Raw genomic sequence first — 22,125 nt, forward strand, 5'->3', positions numbered from 1 at the left:
AGCACTATAAACCTCAGCGGAAAAAAGTTGAAAGGGTCGAATGCATATTTTGGGCCTGGAAAGGCATGCGTCGCCGTGCCAAACTTACCGTTCTACATGTACCATCCAACCCACTAGCTCGGAACCGATTACTCCCCACACTACAAGCCACCCAAAACAGAACACATGCACATCAGAGGCACTTGCTCATTTTTAGGTCTCGTAGAGAGACCTTTTCCTATCCATCCACTTTTTTATGAGTAGGATTCTCAACAGTTCACATGAAATCACGTGACCACAAGCTCCTTCGTGCATGAGCTTGCATTTCCCCACAGGCTTCCCCCTGCCAGCAGCATTTCTCCTGCACTCGGCCCAACCTCCTCCCTCTCCATATGGTGCGCTCTGCCTCAAGCCAGCATCTCTCCTCCCATATTGTCACCCTTCCTCCCAGTCCCCACAAGCAGGCAGCAGTTTCAAAGGGATCTGCTCCCCCCTCCCATCAATCACCCTCCCACGCCAGCAGCTCTTCCCGCTCCGCCCCCTGCTCTCCGCCCCCTGCTGCACGGCCATGCCTCCCTTCTACTTCCCCAGCTAAAGGCTTCCGCTGCCGCCCCCCCGTCACTTAATCACGACCGCAGCTGGTCCCTACTCCCCCCCGCCACACAGGGGGCTGATCAGCAGTTTGGGCTCTCTGACAAAATGGTTTGTTTTCCTCTTTTGCTCCGTGCACGCCTGACTGGAGCTGTGTATTTTATATTCTTCCCTATCTTTTTGATTGCTTATTCGCGGTCCTCCTCACAGCATTCGTCTTCCAGTTTCCTCGCTTTTCGATGTTACTTAAGTCATTACTTCTGTTCTATACCCTTTGTATCCCCTTAATCCCTTATCAACCCATCTTCTACCTGTGGTCAGTATGGCTGCTGCAAAACCTGGTGCAACCAAGCCCCGCCCACTCCGTTTGTGGTTTAAAAAAAAGAAAATGCAGCCGTAGTTACGCAGATTTAAATAGAGCGGGCATTACAAACGGGTTAGAGCCATTTCAGTGAGCCCGGTACCACTGCATCTGCTGCTGTATTGCTAGCATGCCTCCCCACTCCCTCCCTTATTTGATCTCTTCCTTTACGTATGCCCTTCCGTTTCCATTCCCTGTGATGCACTGTTTTCCTAGCTGCGTCCGAAACGCTCTCTCCCACTACCCCCGGGGCTCACTGACCTTCTCTCACCGCCCACTCGCCCGCCTGATCTTGTTAGTACCCCCCCCACCCCCCCCCCCCCCCCCCACCTCCCCCACAGCAGCCCCCTCCTTGTTAAGTTGATCTGGCTTCTCATTGAGAAGAAACATCCATGGCAGGAGCTTGTGCGTTTATTCAACCAATGTCCCTCCCCTCGCCCTAGTTTATCCTTGTCGGAGGGGAGGACAGCAAATCACTTCACCATCTTTAATTTTCCTGATGTTTTTTAAATGCGCCCTTTGGGACGCGGGGCACATGATTTATTTAATTACAACGTATTTGCCTGGCTCCCCTCGCCCTAGTTAACTGTAGCACAACCTTGGAGGGGGGGAAATGGGAGGCTATTAACTTGTGGTTGTTGCCTGGCATATTCAAGCAGGTCAATTGTTTGACTACCACATACGTAATCACACTTCTCTATCGTATTTGTGTTTCTCCCGCACACAATCCCCTTCCTCCCGCTATTCCTTGCCTTTCCCCCAACTTGCTGTTTCCCTCCCCCTTCTGCTGCCCGTCCTTTTCCCAAATAGCCTTCCATCGTTTTTTACGGTCCTCCCAACTCGTTAGAAAAACATTGGCAGTGCTTTTAGAACATTTATTTTGCAGCTTTATTTAGTGCAAATTTGATCCGAATATATTGGACCACTTCACGTGATCACCAGTTATTTGCACATGGTCCCTCCCTTCCACCAAATGCTTGAGATGAGTTTATAGCAGACTGATTTCAATCTTCACACTCCTGTCGTTATCAGTTCTCCTCACCTCCCATTGTTTACAATTCTAATCCACTCTCCCATCGTTGTTTAAGTTCTCACACCTACCCTGCCATGGTTTCCATCCACCCCCTCCCGTGGGAGAGCCAGCTTGACCCCAATAGCTAGAGAACGAGCATCGCTATCTAACACGCTACTTACCAACCACATACATTTATTAAAATAGTGTAGCTGCAGATCTTCACCAGTAGTTGATTTTAACACCTGGAGCTGTTAACAACGGTCTAGCGCTCACTGGCAGAGCAAAACAGTCTCAACAGGGCACAGCACTGCTTCTCCAACTGAAATAACATCATAGAAAGGTATCCAAAATGTAAACAGAAGTCAAGACATGAGTAATAAAAAGGGCTCCATCTCCTTTCGCAAATACAAGTATGTATTGCTCCAAAAAGGCCACAAACAGGCGGGGAGGAATCTGTTACAGTCACCTGAAAAGGCAACTGGGTATTTTTTTTTTTTAACCTATGCTTTCCGGGCACGTTCATTTATCATTTTAGTAATATAACAGACAGTGCACACAATTGTTAAAACAGAGTCTTGCTGCCCCACTATTGCCTTTCGTGCCGCTGTAAGAATAGATCTCACATACCAAGGGCTCTCACTAAAGTATCATTCAGTTGCTATTTACACTGGGTATTGGCAGCTTTCAATACACATTCATTCTATCCTCCTATCAAAGTGCGCACACTGTCAGTCTGGTTTACCTCCACACCCCCATTTCTAGTGGAGAAGTTGCATTCAGTGAGATCGTGCAATTGTCTAGTCTCAAACTCCTCACTCACCTTCACCCCTCACACACCTTCACCCACCCTCACTCACCCCCTCACACACCCTCACTCACCCCCTCACACACCCTCACTCACCCTCTCACCCTCTCACACCCTCACCCACCCTCACACACCCTCACTCACCCTCACCCACCCTCACCCACCCTCACCATCACACACCCTCACATCCTCACACCCTCACTCACACCCTCACCCTCAGCCACCCTCACACCCTCACTCACCTTCACACCCCTACACCCTCACACCCTCAACCCCTCATCCTCACACACCCTCACACCTGCACCACCCTCACAACCCTCACACCCTCACTCACCATCACACCCCCTCACACACCATCACACCCCCTCACACACCCTCTCACCTCACACACCCTTTCACCCTCACTCACCCTCACACCCTCACTCACCTTCACCCCTCACACACCCTCACCCTCACACACCCTCGCTCACCCTCACCCATCCTCACTCACCCTCACACACCCTCACTCACCCTCACACACCCTCACACACCCTCACTCATCCTCACACCCTCTCACCCTCACACATCCTCACACCCTCTCACCCTCACACCCTCACACACCCTCACCCACCCTAACACACCCTCACCCCCCTCACTCTCACTCACCCTCACACCTCCTCACCATCACACACACCCTCACATCCTCACACCGTCACTCACACCCTCACGCACCCTCACTCAACCTCACACCCTCACCCTCACACCCCCTCTCACACCCTCACACACCCTTACCCTCACACCCTCACACCCCCTCACCCGCACACCCCCTCACCCGCACACACCCTCACCCGCACACACCCTCACCCTCACACACCCTCACTCACCCTCACACCCCCTCACCCGCACACACCCTCACCCTCACACACCTTCACCCACCCTCACTCACCCCCTCACACACCCTCACTCACCCCCTCACACACCCTCTCTCACCCTCTCACACCCTCACCCACCCTCACACACCCTCACTCACCCTCACTCACCCTCACCCACCCTCACCATCACACACCCTCACATCCTCACACCCTCACTCACACCCTCACCCTCAGCCACCCTCACACCCTCACCCACCTTCACACCCCTACACCCTCACACCCTCAACCCCTCATCCTCACACACCCTCACACCTGCACCACCCTCACAACCCTCACCCCTCACACCCTCACTCACCATCACACCCCCTCACACACCATCACACCCCCTCACACACCCTCTCACCTCACACACCCTTTCACCCTCACTCACCCTCACACCCTCACTCACCTTCACCCCTCACACACCCTCACCCTCACACACCCTCGCTCACCCTCACCCATCCTCACTCACCCTCACACACCCTCACTCACCCTCACACACCCTCACACACCCTCACTCATCCTCACACCCTCTCACCCTCACACATCCTCACACCCTCTCACCCTCACACACCCTCACCCACCCTAACACACCCTCACCCCCCTCACTCACCCTCACTCACCCTCACACCTCCTCACCATCACGCACACCCTCACATCCTCACACCGTCACTCACACCCCCCCCCCCTTACTCAACCTCACACCCTCACCCTCACACCCCCTCTCACACCCTCACACACCCTTACCCTCACACCCTCACCCCCCCTCACACCCCCTCACCCGCACACACCCTCACACACCCTCACTCACCCTCACCCTCACACCCCCTCACCCTCCCAACCCTCACACACCATCACACCCTCACCCTCACCCTCACACCCCCTCACACACCCTCACTCACCCTTACTCACTCACCCTCATACACCCTCATCAGCATAGCATAACAAAACATAGCATGGCATAACAAAAAAACATAGGATACACAACCTCACAACCCTCTCACCCTCTCACCCTCGCTCTAACACACTCACCCTCACTCACCCACCCACCCTCACCCACCCACCCTCTCTCACTCACCCACCCTCACTCACCCACCCTCACTCACCCACCCTCACTCACCCACCCACCCTAACCCACTCACCCACCCTCACCCACCCACCCTCACTCACTCACTCACCCTCACTCACCCTCACTCACCCTCACCAGCATAGCATAACAAAACATAGCATAGCATAACAAAACAAAGCATAGGATAGGAAAACATAGCATAGCATAACAAAGCATAGCATAACAAAACATACCATAGCATAACAAAACATAGCATAACAAAACAAAGCATAGCAAAACAAAACATAGAATAGTATAACAAAGCATAGCATTGCAAAACAAAACATAGCAAAACACAACAAAGCATAGCATAACAAAGCACAGCATAACAAAACATAGCAAAACAAAACATAGCAAAACACAACAAACCATAGCATACATAACAAAACATAGCATAGCATAGCATAACAAAACACAACAAAGCATAGCATAGCATAACAAAACAAAACACAACATAGCATAGCATAACAAAACAAAGCTTAGCGTAGCATAACAAAACATAGAATAACAAAGCATAGCATAACAAAACATAGCATACCAAAACAAAGCATAGCATAACAAAGCATAGCATAACAAAACATCTCATAACAAAGCATAGCCTAGCAAAACACAACAAGACATAGCATAGCATAACAAAACACAACAAAACATAGCATGGCTTAACAAAACATAACAAAACATAGCAAAACAAAACATAGCAAAACACAACAAACCATAGCATACATAACAAAGCATAGCATAGCATAACAAAACACAACAAAGCATAGCATAGCATAACAAAACACAACATAGCATAGCATAACAAAACAAAGCGTAGAGTAGCATAACAAAACATAGCATAACAAAACATAGAATAACAAAGCATAGCATAACAAAACATAGCATACCAAAACAAAGCATAGCATAACAAAGCATAGCATAACAAAACATCTCATAACAAAGCATAGCCTAGCAAAACACAACAAGACATAGCATAGCATAACAAAACACAACAAAACATAGCATGGCTTAACAAAACATAACAAAACATATAATAGCATAGCAAAACACAGCATAGCATACCAAACACAGCAAAACATAGCATAGCATAACAAATCATAGCATAGCAAAACAAGCATAGCATAATAAAACACAACAAAACATAACATAGCATAACAAAGCATAGCAGAGCCAAACATAGCATAGCATAACATAGCATAGCATAGCAAAACATAGCATAGCATAGCATAACATAGCAAAACATAGCATAGCATAGCATAACAAAACATAGCATAGCATAACAAAACAGCATAGCATAGCATAACAAAACAAAACATAGCATAGCATACAGCATCACTCAGCACCACCACAGCATCACTCTGTGGCACCACAACATCACTGAGCTCCACCACAGCATCAATCTGTGCAACCATTCCACAACAACTGGTTCAAATATGTTATATCAATGTTTCAAGCTTTATTACAAATGTAAGAAAAAGATGTTAATATTTGACATATGTTCTTGGATTTTCGTCACAATAAAATACACTGAACATAATCTTCACAAATGTTATTTACAAAATTTGAAGCTATTGCCATTATCAATTACAATAACTTTTATTTAAGTATTAATTATTTAAAAAAATATAAACCATTGTTATTTGTAATATCAATACATCTAAGTCACGTAAATACAACACATATTGCATTACAAATGCTATAGGTGTCACATTTGCGAAAGTTATAACTATTGGCATGGTAAATGACAAAGCTATTAATTTCGCTATTTTCAAAAACAAAACCTAAATAAAAAATTTGTCATTTACAATACCAATAGCTCAAACTTTCCTAATACGAGACCTATTGCATTGCAAATGCTTGTTGCAGATTTCACCTGGATGGCCGTTTACTCCTCCTTTTGTCTCTACCAACTACTCCAACATTACTGTGCTGGACACTAAACTATATCAACAATTGGGAGTTGCATGCCGAACACTCCAAGCCACTTTCCTTGAACCACCGCCACTATTACACGCTATTGAGCATATGCTCACCACCCTTATCCCAAACAAACACCCACCCACCCCTCCCCGGACAGAAACTAATGACCAGACTTCACAATGTCATGAAAGACTCAGCTCCTATCCGAACCGCTGATTCACGCACAATCTGGGAGATGATCTGGGCTCCCCAGTAACGGGAATAATGGAAATACTGCTGCACACAAATGACTGCCCTTTTCCCCAACTACAGACTGCGGCTCATCCACTTTAAATTCCTTCACTAGGTATACTGCACTCCAGTGCAACTACAATAAACGGGGCTAGCACGAGGTGCACATTGTAAGAGATGCATGACCCCTCAAGTCACTTTCCTACTCTTGGCTTGGACTTGTCCTCTGATTGGGAAATACTGGCAGGCCATACGTCGTTCTCCTACACAGACTATGTGCCACCCAGTACCTCACACATCATTTTTTTGCCTTTTGGGCTATGTGCAGAACCTCCCGCAAGAATCCAGTCAATTGGCGGCTATGCTGCTTCTGCTGGCAAAGTGCAGAGTTGCTACACATTGGAGGGAAGCCGGTGCCCAAGATTGAGTTTCTGGTTACTTGACGCAATCTACTGTCAGAAACAGCTGGCTTCTTATTGAGGTCAACTGCCCCCACCAAGCAGAACCAAGGACATTTGGGAATCTTTCTTGGCTCCAACTACTTCCTCTGCTAATGCAACTTAACCTGTTTATGGACAGTGAGCGCCCCTATTTTTTGTTTTTTCTCCTTTATTAGTACCGGCCATGCAATTACGCTATACAGTATTTTTTTTTCTCCTTCTTTACCAGCTGTGTACAACGGGATGCCCAAATGTGATGTACTCCTGATATCTGCTATCTCCCTTTCTCGTCATCTTTGCTTTCTCTCCTCTCTTCTTTTCCCTTCTTTCATTTCTTTCCTTTAAGGCCATGGTGCCTTCTTTCCTCTATTCTCTATCTTTTCTCTTTTTCACTGGGAAGATGCATAACCATACATGATTTGCAGTATCGTTATATCCCGGTTGCTGCTTGTATTCCTGTTTTACATGCTAATAAAATCAAGAAAAATAATAATTAAACAAGAAAATGCTCCTGGAGCTGGACGGTCGACAGGGGTGAGTTGCGGGTTATTCCCCGCTCTGTGGGGAAGGAGGGGTGACTTTGACCACTGCTCTCTGGGTCCCATAACATCCTATTTGCCATAGTAGAAGACCAGCTGCGGCTGGACTTCCAATCTCACCACACAGCGGTCATAGCAAATATGCTTGGTGGGCTCTAGTGTCCCTCTTGGGCAACAAATCCGGACTTGTATAGCACATCCAGGCCCAGCAGACTCTGGCACAAGTTTTGGCTATCTTGGATTCTTCCCGAAGTGCGCCCGGTGGCAGTCAGCAGTGATACTTCAAAAAGAGGCTACTGCTTTGCTTTTGGCTTCCTCAGCGCTTTGATGTCCCTGGATCTGTTCCAGAGGGCAAGCTGACTGACCCTGGAGTCGCTGCTTTGATTTGGAGCTGGGGATCATCTCCCGTGGAGCCGGGAGCCACAGGAACAGTCAAACTTTAATAGTCCAAAGTGCTGAAGGTGCAATTCTTCCAACAGTGTAGCCTCTTTTCGTGCAGTTTCAACAGCAGCAGGGCAGTCCTTCTTCCGTTGTTTCTCCAAATCCAAGGTGTACCGAGGTTAGGATGCCAGGGGTGCCCATTATATCCTGGGAAAGTGCCCTGAGGGGACAACCTGGTCACTAGTCAATGAGCTAGTTGGTCCCCTCCTCTCTGGTGACAAAGGTCCAGTGATATGTGGAATTTAGCAATCCCAGAGTGCAATATACTTGCTACAGTGTCTAAGTCCATTCTTAGACATTGTAACAGTAGTAAAGCCATAAAGAGTATATGGTCTGGGAGTTTGTCATCTGGGAAGTTTGGTATCCAACTTCTCAGCTTAACCCCTTCGATACACATGATGAGCTCATCTCGTCATGAGGCACGGTTGAGATGTGCTGATGACGAGCTGAGCTCGTCATGAACAATGGGATTCGATGAGGGTCAGCACAGGAGGGGAATACCATCAGCAGCAATGGTGATAATAAACCCACACTGATGCCAGTGTGGGATTTATTATACAATGCACTCGGAGGGCATCTTAGAGGTTCCCCTGAAAAATGACCAGCCTCTGGTGGGTTCCCTGACTGGCAAACACCAGCCTGCTACCCAAGACCATCTTCTGGACCCCTGGGGTAGGAGCCTTCGCTCTCTGTTCCCATAAACAAAGGCTTTCCTTGGCAGAGGTGTTCACACTTCCCCCAGTTCAGGAAGATCCATCTATGGCAGGGGAGCTTCAAATGCCATGCTGCCTTTGTAACACTACCCCCAGCCTCTCCTGCAATCAAGATCAGGCCCACTTTCTGTCTCAAACCCTTATCAGTGGGAAGACCGGTGGGAACAATTAGAGCAGTCCAGACGGTGTGCCCACCCTACCCCTCCGGGGTGGAGTCGAGGTGAAACACACTCTTCAGTGCCTGCCATCTTGCAGATGGCAGGCACTGTCCAATCAGGATTAGGGATTGTGCCCACAACCCCACATTGGGTGAGCACACCAAGTGTGTAGTCACTCTAAGGTCAGTAGCTCATTGGCTACTGATCTAGAGACCCTAAACGCCCCTAAATGCAGTATTTAAGGGGAAGCCCTGAACCAAGGAGACTGATTTCCTTAACCTACGAAGAAGAAAGAAAGAATACGCACAGCAGAGGAGACTGCAGAGAAGAACTGACTTAGCCCCAGCCCTACCGGCCAGTCTGCAGTTTCCAGAGATCCTGCACCAAAAATCATCTTGTCTTGCAGCCAGCAACCTCCAGAACCCCTGGGAGGACTGACTGCCTTCAACAAATACCGGATCCCCTGTGAACAGCAGCTCTGTTCAAAATAATCACCAATGAAAGACTTCAAGCCTGCTGAGGACAAAAGGACAAAGAAACCCGACACCCGGAACCACCACTGCACCCAACGCCTACGGCCTGAGTCCTAGTGGCCCATCTGTCCCAGCGAAGTTACACAGCACTCCAGAGTCCGAGTCCACCGTAGGATGACCCCCTCCAGGACTCTCCGATGTTGCCTGCAGCCTCTGCATGGAGACCCCCCAACCGCTAGTGACCCGGTAAGGCGAAATCTGACCTCAAAAGGCACCCTTGCTTCTGGCCACCCAGGAGAAGAGGACTTGGGGTGCACTTACGTCCCCAAGTCTTCCATCTTACCTGCCCAGCTGTTAAATCCTCCTGGAAGCCTTCCTGGAGCGAGCCTGCAGCCAAAATCCCAAACCGGCAACTCCCATTGAAAGCAATAGGGCACCCGATGCTGAATCAGCACTCTGCACCCGGCTGCCCCTGTGGGTGCACTTTGTGTGCTAACTCGGATCCCCCTTTGCCCTGAGCTTAAGTCCAGGAGCTTTGCTCCCACAATCGTGTGGCCTGCTTGTGAGTGGCCACCAACTAGAGGCCCCAAATCTCCCATTGGATAACATTGGGCCTCACCAATCTGCACCCGGCCGCCCTAGTGCCACTGAGGGTGGTTTGAGTGTACCCTGGGGGAAAACTTGTTCTATCCCCAGAAAATCAACTCCCAAAACGAAGTACTTACCTGTAAACCGATAACTTAATTTCCTTCCATAGGATTGCATTGACTGCTTTTCTGTAAAAAATGTTCCAAGTGTGAAATGTTTTAAGTGTGGAGTTGGAAAATTGTATGAAACCTTAAGAAACTGTATACTTGCAAAAACTGATTTACTCACCTTTTATCTAGGAAATGTCCCAGTGTAATATCTAGGCATATCACACTGAGTAGAAAAAGTAACTTAAAAAATAATCTGAAAAGTAACTCATAAAGTAATCTCACTAGTAACTGAAAAGTATTTCCAACTATTTATGAACAAGCGACTTACCTGTAACCAATACAATTGCATTCAACTGCATTCAAACTGTATTTAACTGTATTATTTTTGCAAAGTACTATTACACTTACCTGTACCAGGCCTGGCTTGGTTCTAGAAATACAATACAACTAAATAATATTTTTATACAAAACAAATTGGTCAGAGGTCAGTCTTTGAGTGTGTGAAATCATTTCTTGCCTGAGTGTGTCCAATAAAGTTTTAACACTACCCTCCGAAAAGCCTTACTGTTCGCCCACATTACCACAAATAGAGAGCAAGGTATTATCTACTTTAGCCTCTACCTACCTTTGGGGATCCACTGAGTTATGTGCACACTATACCATACTTTGGTACAGTATATTCAGAGCCAGCTTCCTACACATATATTTTGTAATAGATCAGAAAACTGCCACTGGAATCTAGTTAGCATGCCCTATTTGCACTCTCTGAGTTGAAAAATCAGAAGCTATTAGTCCAAATAGGGCAAAAAGTGTGTGTAAAGGGATATGGGGGCTGCAAAAAGCCTGTTTCCTTACACAACCACCTCCTCCAGCTAATACGTCTGGTAGACATCAACCTCCAATCTTGGTGAGTCTCGCTGACCATTCAGCGAGGAATGATGAAGGAATCTGGCGGTCTTACTGAAAGGCCTACTCTGTCTCACTTCCTTCTGTCATGGTCGTTCCCACTGGGGGAACTGACCTACCTCTACTTTGACAGGACACATCCTAAACCGGACAGTAGCTAACCCTCTGTCTTTCTCATCCTTGTCTTTTACTTTGGTTAGGGAGGTACCTACCCCCCTCACCCGCCCAACCCAGCCTTGGCTAGGGCAACACCTAGCTTACCCAAAGAGGTTATCCAACATTGAAGTAACCCTGCAATGACCAACAGGTCCAGGTGTCGTACTTTGCTTCCTGTCATGGGGTCTGATCACCATGCTATGCCCTAGCTGAGGGTCTGACCACCTCAGCGTTAATGGTGCTGATGCTGTTCTAGGGGTCATGCGGTCTGACTCTTGGAGTCACGGTTTCAGTCTGGGGCTAGGAATTGGCTTTTCCCCAAACCAGGAGCCACAGGAACAGCCAGTGCTTGCCATTTGGGGACATCCAATTTGACATATCTTTTGTAATGAGTCAGAACACTAGCAGTGGGGTCTGGTTAGTGCGCTGTGCACTCTCAAAGTCGAAGAACCAACAGCTAGTAGTCCAAATTAGGGCAACATGTATGGGGGGGAGGGGGGTGACCTGCAAAAAGCCTAGTTTCTCATATTTTCAGTAGGTTATTGAGAAATAATGTTCCGGTCGGCATTGACTGTTTGTCAATCTGTATAACTCAAGCAGAGGCCTGCAAACCTCAGCTGTGGGGGTGTTTTAGCAGAGCATGCCCAGCATTGAAGCCTAATCGCTACAATGTCTAATTATAATCTAGAAAATGAGAAAAATTCAGTTCTGTATGTTAATAGATTCCCTCCCTTGCTGTTCGTGTCATGGTGCACACGGATGTCTGTTTCACCTCTATGTGCCAGTTACAGTTCTTTCTTTACCAAATATGCACTATGTTACTGTTTGCTAATGCTATAATTCAAATGTATGGATTGACATGAGTCACAGAAATCTATTGTAAATAGTGATTATCAGGGCTGTAGGGAAAAAGGTATTTTATATCTATTCTGGAATTTTATGAGATATCCGTTGAAAACATTGTGCTAGAAGACCGACATCATCTCAAATTATCTCAATATTCCTATACACTGATGCCTTCTCCCAATCATTATTCAGTACCAAACCCCGTGGTCTACTGTTGGTCCCGATCATGGCTCTACTCTGTTATCCCTTTAATTTCCTGACAAATATAGGACTTGCTTTGCTCCCTATTTTAGTAATATTTTGATCAGGAGGAGCGATCTTTCTGACCTGTTTATGAAGAGCGTTATTAATTGGCCTCCGTCAACGTTCTGTATGTTTTCTTTGATCGAGTTGCTGTGTGTTATCTTCACCTGTCTCTGTTTTCCAATTTCGTACCAACCAGTGATCTCTCCCCTTGTGCCTGCTGATGTCTGTCAGAGCAGCTTTTCCATAAAAACGCCTACAGGGTATCCCACTCCACGGCCTGTTTAATCTCTGGCCTGCTGTTCATACCCTATCGAGTATGTCTCAATACATTTCATGATTGCTGCCCTATTTTTAGCATCTTTTAAAATATTGGTTGAAATGTTCTATCCCATTTTGGAGTTCGGCACTAGACGTGAGCACATCAGAAACTGATTGATGTGCGGTCTGATACGTTGATGGGGCCAACGCAAACCTTCTTAACCCAGGAAGATAGGCCATCATTCATCATTATGTATTCGTTCCTGGAATGTGACCTGTGTCCATGAAGAGAAAGGAGTTGTCACTTTCCTTCCTGTGTCATAACCTCCACATCTTCAGACCTACATAACTAAAATAGTGGATGCCTTCCAGTGATTGCTACTTTAGTTGTGGTATATTCTTCTCCAGGCCTATCTTGACACAGGCTTAACACTAGATTATAAGGGCCCTTGTAAATTGTAAATTGATACTTGTATAGCGCACTACTCACCCGCAAGGGTCTCAAGGCGCTTGTACGAATACCGCTGTGGAACCCATCCTGGCTTTCCTTGTGAGGCGTCCACTCCTGGGCACCCCCAAGGTGGAGGCCAGGCATCCTTAGCGTTGTGGGGATTAAGCAAGCTATTGCCCAGAGTTGCAGAGTGGGACTCCATGATTGGAATAGGCACCAAGGCGAGAATAATCAGGTCCGTGGAATTTTAAGCCCAAGACCCGCCGAGGCGGGGAATTGAACCCTGGTCCCGGGCTAGACCTCTGCATCAGGGTCTGCCGCTCTAACCATTGAGCCACACTTCTCCGCCCTTCACAACAACATTACCCTAGGCAAAACCTGTTACGGTTGTTGGAACTCTATGGATTTGTTTTGGGCTGTGTTCCGGGCCCCACACCCCTTCTGAAAGCAGATCCCTTTTGAAGGACAGAAATCTCCTTTAAAACTTTCTCTAAATGTGGAGGATGGCTAAAAGTTAATTTATTATCCTCATTGGTTTTTGTGAGCAGTGCAAGTGAATCAAACAGAGTACAGTGTGCGCGATGAGTTGCCTCAGTTACATTTAGACAAGGACCAACCTTCTGTTTCAAATTACAATTTTTTATTTATATTTGTTTGTGAATTAAATAAAATGTTTAATCATTTGCGTATTTGTTTGATTAATGCTTTTTTCTGTATTTTTTTGCGTTTGTTTTGAGGTTAGGTCGGAGCCCGCGGCTTCCAGCAATGACTCAGTGGGGTCCCCAGATTCCAGTAATGATGAAGTGGGTATCCAGAGAAATCACCGGCATATACAATTATCGCCTTTTGCAGGTTTTTGGGTAATATGTAAATCACTGCACCAAAATCTATAAGTTCCTGTAACTGGGCATTTGTCCTCTGGTAAATTTCGGCAGATTTGACATGCTGAAATTTACCAAAGGAAATCATTGGGGTGCGGTCTTACCAGAAAACCTCATATTTCTCATAAATGATGTAGCAAGAGGAACCAAAGAAATTGGATTTTAACAGGGAACTCTTACAGAGATCTTCTGTTTCTTAGCCAGGGTACTTAGTGTCATGACTTGGACGAGTACAAAATGATTGTACTCTATTGTTCGTTTTTGTTACAGAACCTTGTGTGGGTCTGTTTTCTATGTATGTTCTTAAGACAGAGGATGTTGCACTTGACCAGTTGGGAAGCTGGCTGGTGATTGGAATGCCAGCTCTGATTTCTATCTTCATTAAAACATATAAATTACAATACTGGTACGGCTTCCTTTGTCCGGGGACACTACATTACTTGTACCGGACAGCTCTTCTTCACAACCCACACGGCGAAGGGATCAGCACCCACTCTGAAGCCTACAGACACTGATCACCATGGAACTTACTTAATGGTCAGTGCAGGGTAATACAAGCAATGATGTTTATTTGCCCTCAAGCCTTTGAAAATTGATATTGGGAGTTTGTTGGGATTTAATGCACATCAGACCAAGCATGGTGAAAGAACACCATCCTTGTTGCAAGCGCTAAATCACATGCAGAGGACACTGCATGTTCTACCTTCATCTCCCTGGATGCAGAACAGAGAGAGAGAGAGAGAGAGAGAGCGAGAGAGAGAGAGAGAGAGAGAGAGAGAGAGAGAGAGAGAGAGAAGAAAAAAAACGAAAAAAGAGTCAAGAGGAGGAATTTGATTTGTGTCAGAGTCAAGAATCAGTGTAACTAAATTACACCCTCACCTTGTAGTTGGAAGATTAATTTACTGTTTACGTTTACAGATCATGGATGACTCTGTGAGATGCGTTTCCCATCACAGTCTTGTTTCAGAGTATTGTGTTGGTGGTGCCTTCAAGACAAATTGACCTCTGACAACAATTGCACCATTTTTGGTGCTTCAACATTAGTCAAGGCAAAAGTTCGAATGTGTTGGAGTTGGCCCATTTTTCCCAAAATGTTTCGCTTTTCACCCCCACCCTGTTTTAGGATGTCTCCCCATGGTAGAGAAATGCCTAGGCCATGTGTGGTGTGAGATGTCATGTTAAATGTAAAGCAATGGTATGCACACCTATAATTCCCCCATTATAAGAATGTACCCTGGTAACATGCTGTGTTTAAAATGGATGCCATGGCTGTGTGTGGTGCCACCTGACTGTGGCGGGTTAGCAGTCTAGTTGCTCAGATCCCAGCCATCCCAACTTTTGGAGGGAAAACCTGCAACCGGAGTTCTCTACTCCTCCCCATGAGCCAATTAGAACCAGTTTCCCCAGACGCTTCTAAAAGCTTCTGGCACTGTCTGGTAGGTGGGGTGAGGGCCGTATAAGTAGGGGGGCTGTGCCACCATGTGCTCAGTCAGAGCATGGACATGAACGTGAGGGGGCCTTCTGCCAGGAGGTACCGCCATATGGGCTTGTGTGCTGGACCCTGTGCCCAACTGTAACCCCTCTGCTGTCCACAGGGCTAGTAAAAGCCCCACTGTAGGAGTAAAGGCTGCTGTAACAGGAGGAGTGCCACGCTACAGAGGAGGATGGTTGCTAAGACCTACCGCCCTGTCCTGATGAGTGCCCACTGTCTGCTGACCTTGCCCAGTAGTGCCTGCTGCTTTGCTACCTGGCCCCTGAAGAAGGAAGGAATGCTATCATTGGTCCCCGAGGCTGCTGGTGGGACCTTGCGCCTTGTGAGCGGTACATCTATAGTGCCAGGAGAAGAGGAGTGTCTGTCCTCTACAGCGCTGGGCTGGGAAAGCGCTATATGCCCATTGACTGTTCCTTCCAGCGCATGGTGAGCGCTGTAACCTACTCCCCCCAAGAAGAAGAAGGAGGTGAGGAGTGTGAGCGCTATATCTGGTGGGCACTATACTCAAAGTGACTGGTTCCAGCTTACACAGGGAGAGCTCTTTGGTGGGGTACTGCCTAGTGGAAGAGAGGAGCTGGTGTGTGCAGCGCTGGGCTGGGAAGAAATCCCAGCGTGTGGAACCCCCTTGTGTCCAGGAGGAAAGCGGGTGCCTACCCCGCGTGCACGCCGGCTCTGAACGCTTTGGAAACCCGCGGGTGCCTACCCCGTGATTTACTATCTTGCGCCGGTGCCCACCTCGCATTATTGCCACCAACCCGCGTGTTGGTGCCCTTGCTGTATTTTAAAATTAAGCGGGTGCCTACCCCGCGTGCCGAGACTGCTCGTAGGCTTATCTCAAATGCGGGAGCCTACCCCGCACTTTCAACTGCCCCGGGATCACCGCAGCGACATGGGTTGCGGAAGGAGGGCAGGGCTGCCGCGCTGTCCGCTGCGACCCGGAAGGAGAAGGAGCCGACCCGGAAGTCAGGCGGGACTCCCGTGAGCTGGTGGGAGCCCACGCCTTTGCTGATTCTAGAACCAAAGGGGGAGCCTACCCTGCCGATTCGTGCCCCGGAAGGACGCCGTCTGGAGCCTCGCGGGCTCCACATTAAAGACCCGGGTCCCAGGAGGGGGTCAGGGCAAAGTTGGGCGAAATGCTGCTGTGGGCGGGGCTCTCACGCGCTGAGAGCCCCGCGAACCCTGCAGAAGACAAGAACAGAGGACCCCCGGAGCGTCCCGACTTCGGAAGACAGGAGCCTACCCCGCATCCGCCCACGGAGGCAAACAGCCAGTGGTTTGCGGGGCTCCCAAAGGGAAGGGAGAGCCCCACGTGCAGGCTGAGAAGTCGGGTGTGGAGGAGCTGCTGCCAACAGCAAGAGAGGCCCGGAGCCGCTCCCCAGGATCCCCGTGAGTGGGGCTGCCCTCGGGGGTGTTGGAAGGTGGGGACCGGCCGAGGCACAGTATCGATGCCAGGACGGGGCCGCACCGCCATTGACTGGATTTGCCAGGCAGCTGCCCCGGGTGGTAGTGGGTAGCTGCCTGGAATTGATTGAAATTTTTGCAAATTATATTGAGGCGTTAGATGGATCTAATTATTCTATGAGAAAGAAAAAAACATTGTTGGTGAGCGCACTAGGAAAGGAGGATCAGAACATGTTTAAGTATCTTCTGTGGCAGTGGCGCTCAGTGAGTAGAAATGCTGGATGCCTACAGGGAGCCAAAAGCAAGACTGGAGACCATGTTTGCAAAATCTGTAAATGTAACCATGAACCTTTAAAAATATATACACAGCCACAGAAGTCTGAAGAAAAGGTTGATGAGTTGATGAATTGGTGCAAGAATTAGAAACTTGGTCATAAAGTCCTAGTTGGGGCCTATGGACTACAAATTAATAGAAGACCAGTTGATCTTTCAATATGCAAGTTAAAACAGGCAGGAAAGGTCTTGGGCTTCAAGTAACCCCCCTAAAAAGACTGCATAATCATTGCTAAAGTTGTTAAGAAATCTAAACTATGCATAAAGGGAGTGCTACACAAGGAAGGAGAAATACGGAGGTTGCAGTAATGGAAGAAATTAGTGATGGAATTATTGTAATCTCCGTAAAGACTGGACTAAGCAACAGATCGTTGTCAACTAAGCTGAATCTAATTAAACCAACGTAAGTGGTGTTAAAAACGTTAATAGCGAGTGGAGTAGGTGTGGTAGCAATTACTACAATTCATACTCTAGCTCTTGTTTTACCATTGGGAAGTGATGAAGACGGTGTGAGAGGAAGGGGTATTCGGCACATTTGTATAGGGAAAACACCAAAGGAAAAATGGCTCACTTTCCTCATTCTCCATGCAGGCTGCATTACAGCCTGAGTGGAGTACATGTCAGGCCCCTAGGTTGAGCATTGAACCAGGATGCTCAAAACTAATCACGATGCTGCATTGCAGCGTTGTGATTGCTCAGTGGGGATGGCTGTGCTTCCTTTTCCTCCAGGAGACCAGGAGCAGAGACACGGGACCCAGCGGTAAGGTAAGTTAATTAAAAAAATACATGTTTATTATGTGCTCCTTCCCGCCCCCACTGCCACCATCAAACCATGCCGGCCGCCACTGGTTTCAAAGACATAAATACTTGTGGTTATCAAGGTGATAGATAGATAGATAGATAGATAGATAGATAGATAGATGTATTAGGTTACATTTTTTACAGATATAAACTTTATGGACCAGTATATCAAAGAAAAGGTTTATATATCAAGAGACGGTCCACCAGTTTTTAGGTGTGTTCATCAGTACGATCTAGTTAGAATATTGAACCCAAGGGATACAGATCAGGTTATGGTTATAAAACACACTAACACAGATTAAGTCCTTTGTAGTGTAGATAGGGTGGTTGCAGGAAAGATAGCCGCAATATAGGGATATGTACACAAAAATTGTTTCAAAGATGGGGCAAAATGGGTTAGGCTCACAGCAAAAAGAATTCCCATGACCATTAGAGAGGAGATGATGAGTATGTTAGAGAATATTGTGCGGAAAGGAACGACAGAACCAGTGGAGGTGGCTGAGCAGGTAACCTGTCATCCTTGCAAAGAAAAGTTATAGAAAATTATGCTTTTGTGTAGACCTGCAGTGTTTAAACAGGAGCAATATTGTGAACAGTTTTCCATGACCGAACATTAATGAAATGATGCTGTGGCTGGAAGGTGGTAGGAAATTCTTCGAGTTATTCAAACTCAATCCAGAGTCTAACTACTTTCATCGTCCCTCATGGGGTTCAACAGTTCACACCTTTGCTCTTTGGCTCTTCAAAACAACATTGTTTTAAAGCAAGTGTTGGACAGGTTGTCATCTGCCGGGGTTACGTTAAGGAAGATAAATGCCCTTTCATTGTTGAATATGAAGTGTACCTGGGATATTGTGTTTCTAATACCACAGTGAGACCGAAGAAACATAGGTAGGTGCAATATGAGGTGAGTCCATCTCTGAGAACAAAGACTAATTGAGCTAATTCATGGGCCTTACTGAATATTGCACGATATTTGTTAAGAAGTGTGCAGCTAAAACTGAAGTGGTGTGAGAATTGCTAAGGAAAGGGGAGGTTGTTTCAGTGGGGTGTGGTGCAGCAAGAGGCTTTTGAAACCATGCAGGGGATATAGGCAATGCATATATCTGCACAGCCTTTGACACAAAAAGGAAAACGTATGTCACTATAGATGCCAGTGCTGGTATTGGGGCCTTGCTATTACAGACCAATACTGGGAAGGAAAACAGTCACTGTTGTCTCTGTCTTAGCAAATCTTAGAGAAACTACTATCTCATTGAGAGAGAGGTGTTATCAGCTTCATGGGGCATGGAATATTTTCATACAGTAATATGGGAATTGAAAATTGTGTTGAGCATTTATCATAAACCAATGATAAAGGTATTGCAGCCTAGGGAGCTAAGAGTCTAAGAGACTGAGGTGGCATAGTGTGCAAAATAACAATGGACTAGGATGCGTCCTGAGTAATTATCAGGGACTGAGATTAATTCAATCATTCCATCCATCACTTTTTTTATACTTAAATGTGTCGCCCTAAGTGGGACAGGTATGACCAGACGTGGGTCCTGTGCACACTGTGTCACTGGATCCGAGCTATAAATGGCTTAATGAGCTCTAATCGGGGCAAACCTATTCCTAGGTTGCTTGTGTTCTAGTTCAGGGAGGACCTGGCCTGGCAGATCAGGCTAGATTGTTCCCATTGGAGCAGGTTCAAGACTGATTTGCATATAGAGTCCGAACTCAGGTGGGATGTTGTGCAAAATAACGATGAAGTGTGATGTGACCTGAGTAATTACCAGTGTCTGAAAGTAATTCAAGCATTCTATCAATCACTTTTTGTATGCTTCAGTGAAACTGCGTATAAGGTCTTGCTGACTGAAGCTGCTTGTTCATGCATCGATCTTCGAACCTCTATGTTCCGGAATTCTTGTTGCCTGTTTTCCTGACCAATACATGCTTAGCTTTTGCCAGAGCATGTGTCCTGTTCCAACGCACAGTTCTGCAGATTTCTCAAGCTCTGCATTGCATTTTGCCTACTCCCTCTTCTGTCTTTATGCTGTTTCTACCAGTTCCTTCCTAGTGTATGTCTTTACCCACCACCATGCAGCTTTAAGCTTAATATTTCATAACCTTAAGGTGTGCTTCTCCCAAGCACCATAACATAGGTTCAAGTCAGCAGCCATACAATTTCTGCATCCGTGGTTTGGTTTATCAATTTTAAGTACCTCACAGTAGCACGGGCACGGCTGAATCTCGGGCTGCGGAATGCAGGTTCTAGGAACTCCTGGCTGTCTAGCCATGTCTCAGCTCAACCCAACAGTACCTCCACTCTCTGACTCTTCTCAAACCTCATTCTCCTACTCTTGCCAATGCACTACCCTATTTCACACCCTACACCTCTCTCAATATATCCTCTACCTCCACCCTCTGACTCATCCCAAACCCCATTCTACTACTATGGCCCCAAAATAATCCTTTCTAGACTCTTCCCTCATCTACCGCTCCTTGGATCATCTCGTATCTCTTTTACTATTCAGATCGCCCAAACAAGCCTTTCTAAACCCTCCCCTCTGACACTTCCCCCCTCCACCTACCCTTTACTCCTCCCAAACCTTTACTACTGCTATGAGCTCCCAAAAAACAAACTTTCTAGATCCTTCCCTCTTCGATCCCTCCACTTTCCTTTACAATCCAAATAACAGACTAACATGTCCACCGCTCAAATTTATTTCATACTAGCTGTACCCGGCCACGTGTTGATGTGGCTCAGTCTGGGTAAATGGAAGAGAAAGAAAAGTGTAAGCGCACGTTTCTAATATGTTTAATTTCACAATGCTTGTGGGTATACAATATGTTTTTGTGACTATTGTCTCTATGTGTCCCTTGTAGTTGTTGCGCAGCAAGCAAATCAATAGGGTCTGTTAAGCCTTTCATTAAAAAACATGCGCGTATTGTACACGTGCGTATTCGAATCCAACGTTGTGTATATATAAACACGCGCTAATGTTGCAAAGTGAACCAACTCCCCCACCCGGTCTGCCATCCCGGTCTGCCATCCTGACACCCACTGTCCATCCTAATGTATGTAGACTATTGTCTCTATGCGTTCTTTCTTATTCTTGCAAAGTGACACAACTCCTCCCCCCTCCCTTCACCCACTTCCCGGTCTGCCATCCTGACACCAACTGTCCATCCTAATATATGTAGACTATTGTCTCTGTGCATCCCTTGTAGTTGTTGCGCAGCAACCAAATCGATTGGGTCTGTTCAGCCTTTCTATTAAAAACACGAGCATATTCGAATCCAACGTTGTGTATATATAAACAGGCGCTGAATCGAATCCAACGTTCTGTCAAAATTTCCAAGCAATCAGTGAAGAACTTTCGGAGATTTAAGATTTTGAACAAATGAGCATTGACATTTTTATGGGTCTATTCGGGCTTTCAATTAAAAACACACGGGCGTAGGGGTGTCCGCTCTCGCCATTGTTGTTTGCAATTTCATTGGAGCCGTTGGCTACCCTAATACGGACCACACCACTGCTGAGGGGGATAAGCTGGGCGGAGGGCTGGGAGGACCGGCTCTCCCTTTATGCGGATGATATGCTGGTATACCTAACGAATCCGGTTCAGGGGTGCCGGCCCTTTTACGACTCTGTGACAGCCACTGGAAAATTTCAGGCTACACGATAAATTGGACCAAGTCGGAGATGTATGTCCTGAAGGGTCCGATTCCAGTGCTGAGCGTAGAATGCCCTCTGAGGATCGCAGGATCCTCATTCAAGTACTTAGGAATCCACGTCACAAAGGATCCAGCAGAATTTATGGATAAAAATCTGGGGCCCCACATCGAGCGGCTAAAGCAGGATGTTAAGTTCTGGGCAGGGCTGCCCCTCACGTTACTGGGGAGGGCCGCTCTGTACACAATGATGTCCTTGCCCCGATTTCTGTATGTACTCGAAAATACTCTGTATCCAGTGAACCCTAGATTCTTTCAGAAAGTGGCGGCATTGG

At 47.0% G+C, this 22,125-nt stretch overlaps 1 long non-coding RNA gene across 1 annotated transcript in view; it reads left to right on the forward strand.

The window, feature by feature from the left end:
* The window catches only part of LOC147747218 (uncharacterized), a 108,431-nt gene extending 93,926 nt beyond the window's left edge, over window positions 1-14,505 (forward strand). The window contains exon 3 of the long non-coding RNA XR_015307509.1: window positions 13,968-14,505. This is a non-coding gene — a long non-coding RNA (uncharacterized LOC147747218). The remainder of the gene's footprint in view (window positions 1-13,967) is intronic.
* The last annotated feature ends 7,620 nt before the right edge of the window (window positions 14,506-22,125 follow it).

This window comes from Lissotriton vulgaris, chromosome 1_1, assembly GCF_964263255.1.
Source record: "Lissotriton vulgaris chromosome 1_1, aLisVul1.2, whole genome shotgun sequence".
In the NCBI taxonomy this organism is placed as follows: domain Eukaryota; kingdom Metazoa; phylum Chordata; class Amphibia; order Caudata; family Salamandridae; genus Lissotriton; species Lissotriton vulgaris.